Here is a 3,468-nt window from a genome sequence, read left to right as displayed (position 1 = left end):
AGATCAAGCCCTTACCCATAACACTTATTCAAAATGGGCTATCCAAAAGAGGAGATCAATAATTCCACTATCAATATGGGTAGGCTGCTATATCTAGAAAGAGAAGATGAAAGGTTTTGGATTATTAGCAAAGGTACTTATCTTATTACTCAGCTAGGCACTTACAAACCTATTTATTTACAAGTTCCACATGGGTCTGGTCAGGAAGACTCGGAATCATTCTCATGGCCACCCCACACGGGAGCGGCTTCTCCGCCAATCGATCATCACTTGCATAAAAAAAGCCCCTTTTCCAATGGAAACCTGGGGAAATACAGTTGCTCAATTCATTCGATTTTGAAATAGCGTATAAAGTGATTCTTGCAATTTCACTGCAGGCAGCGTAGCAATTCTCGCGGGAATCTCAGTCTTGTTTGGGCCGATTCCTTAACGAGAGCCTAGTCGAAAGCGCCCATAAAAAGAGTAAATCATTTTCGGTATGAGTATGCTGGCCCCTACGAGGGGCGGTAAGCAAGGTAGAGACCAGGGAGCAGGACCGCGAAGGGTCTTCCCATCTCTTCTTGTTATTGTCTTTGTCCGAGATGCCCGGTTCACCAAATGATAATTCAAATCAAGATTGTGTGAAGTAAAGATCTTTTTCTTGAAAGCGGATTTCTCCCTTCAAAATATCATCTATCTAATTTGTTAAAGTATGGAATTCTCACCCAGAGCTGCGGAACTCACGACTCTATTAGAAAGTAGAATGACCAACTTTTACACGAATTTTCAAGTGGATGAGATCGGTCGAGTGGTCTCAGTTGGAGATGGGATTGCACGTGCTTATGGATTGAATGAGATTCAAGCAGGAGAAATGGTGGAATTTGCCAGCGATGTGAAAGGAATCGCCTTAAATCTTGAGAATGAGAATGTAGGTATTGTTGTCTTTGGTAGTGATACCGCTATTAAAGAAGGAGATCTTGTCAAGCGCACTGGATCTATTGTGGATGTTCCTGCTGGAAAGGCCATGTTAGGCCGTGTGGTCGATGCTTTGGGAGTACCTATTGATGGAAAAGGGGCTCTAAGCGATCACGAACGAAGACGTGTCAAAGTGAAAGCCCCAGGGATTAGTGAACGTAAATCTGTGGATGAACCCATGCAAACAGGCTTAAAAGCAGTGGATAGCCTGGTTCCTATAGGCCGTGGTCAACGAGAACTTATAACCGGGGACAAACAAACTGGAAAAACTACAATAGCTATCGATACTATATTAAACCAAAAGCAAATGAACTCAAGGGGAACAAATGAGAGTGATACATTGTATTGTGTCTGTTGCGATTGGACAAAAACGCTTGACTGTGGCACAATTAGTTCAAATTCTTTCAGAAGCGAATGCTTTCGAATATTCCATTCTTGTAGAAGCCACCACTTCGGATCCTGCTCCTCTGCAATTTCTGGCCCCATATTTAGGGTGTGCCTTGGGGGAATATTTCCGCGATAATGGAATGCATGCATTAATTATATATGATGATCTAAGTAAACAGGCGGGGGCATATTGACAAATGTCATTATTGTTACGCCGACCACCAGGCCGTGAGGCTTTCCCAGGGGATGTTTTCTATTTACATTCCCATCTCTTAGAAAGAGCCGCTAAACGATCGGACCAGACAGGTGCAGGTATCTCGAGTGCATTACCCGTGATTGAAACACAAGCTGGAGACGTATTGGCCTATATCCCCACCAATGTGATCTCCATTACAGATGGACAAATCTGTTTGGAAATAGAGCTCTTTTATCACAGAATTAGACCAGCTATTAATGTTGGCTTACCCGCCAGTCGCGTCGGGTCTGTCGCTCAGTTGAAAGCTATGAAACAAGTCTGCGGTAGTTCAAAACTGGAATTGGCACAATATCGCGAAGTAGTTGCCTTCGCTCAATTTGGGTCAGACCTTGATGCTGCGACTCAGGCATTACTCAATAGAGGTGCAAGGCTTACAGAAGTGCCCAAACAACCACAATATGAACCACTTCCAATTGAAAAACAAATTGTTGTGATTTATGCAGCTGTCAACGGCTTCTGTGCTCAAATGCCACTAGACAGAATTTCTCAATATGAAAAAGCCATTCTAAGTACTATTAATCCAGAATTACAAAAATCCTTCTTAGAAAAAGGTGGCTTAACTAACGAAAGAAAGATGGAACCAGATGCTTCTTTAAAATAAAGCACTTTGCCTTACCTGTGAATTAATAAAAAAGGTTGCCCCTTACTCGCAGATGTAGGAAGAAGGCTTTTATTGCCAACTGAACCCCAATAGGCTATTTTGGACTTTTTGCGCATAATTATTAAAGATAGATTTCCGTGCCATGCGTAAACCAAGCTGCTGAGAGTCTACCCCAGCCACAAGGGGGAGCTGCTCTAGTAGTTCAGGATACCCCACCTAGCCCCACAAGGGTTGGCGGACCCCCTACCTATACCTATACCTGATGATTACCTATACCTAATGATTTTCAATCCACAGCTCATTTTCTTTAATATGTGACAAGCCTTGCAAATTGTGATAATATGTATCAAATTAGTGGTCCGCATAACCCAATATTTGAAAATTATGGAGGTGCAGGCCCAAGTACTTCGAATCATCAACAAGAAATCCAAGAAAGAACAGCAAAGGAAAAATGTGACAAAAATAGTGTTTTCTCGAGATGTTAGAAGGTGTTAAATCAATAGGTGCCGGAGCTGCTGCCGGTATTGGAAACGTCCTTAGTTCTTTGATTCATTCCATGGCGCGAAATCCATCATTGGCTAAACAATCATTTGGTTATGCCATTTTGGGCTTTGCTCTCACCGAAGCTATTGCATTGTTTGCCCCAATGATGGCCTTTCTGATCTCATTCGTTTTCCAATCGCATAAAAAGTCGTAAGATCAAAAAAGAAATGTGAGAATGTAGTTACAGATGTAAAAAAAAGTCAATATCTCGTTCTCTTGGTCGATGATGGACTTTTTATTGATTTTGACGATTGGATCTCTCTATGAATGGAAAAGGGGGTGCTACGGATTGGGAGTAACCACTTTTGAAAGGGCAAAGGGGGGAAAAGTAAAGTATAAGTGACATATGGCACAAAAAGGAAATCCAATTTCGGTAAGACTTGATCTATCATCTGATTCTTGTTTTTATCAATGGGGGAGACTTTTCATAGTTATCATTGTGATAGCTGCTTTAGTAGTAGATCCCTCCTTGATCGTGATAGATCAGGTTAGGCTAGCACTACTTGAAGTGATTCTGTCACTTTTACAATATGTTTTGATATATGGTGCCACGCTGATTGAAGAAATGGTACCGGCCCTCTGGGGGCAGGAGCGATGTGAAACCATGGGCACAAGGTGGCTTGAAACTCCTTCGCGCTCGGAGGAGGAAACCTCCAAGGCAGGGGTCCTGGTCTCATTCATGAATAGAAATGACTTTGACCTTAACGAACAGCCGCCCGAGCAGGAA

At 42.5% G+C, this 3,468-nt stretch overlaps 1 pseudogene; it reads left to right on the top strand.

The window, feature by feature from the left end:
• The first annotated feature begins 742 nt into the window (after nt 1–742).
• On the top strand, nt 743–2,199 carry LOC123120292 (ATP synthase subunit alpha, mitochondrial-like; annotated as a pseudogene).
• Nucleotides 2,200–3,468: the final 1,269 nt, after the last annotated feature.

This window comes from Triticum aestivum, chromosome 5D (assembly GCF_018294505.1).
Source record: "Triticum aestivum cultivar Chinese Spring chromosome 5D, IWGSC CS RefSeq v2.1, whole genome shotgun sequence".
In the NCBI taxonomy this organism is placed as follows: Eukaryota; Viridiplantae; Streptophyta; class Magnoliopsida; order Poales; family Poaceae; genus Triticum; species Triticum aestivum.
This window is presented reverse-complemented; position numbering and strand designations above follow the sequence as displayed.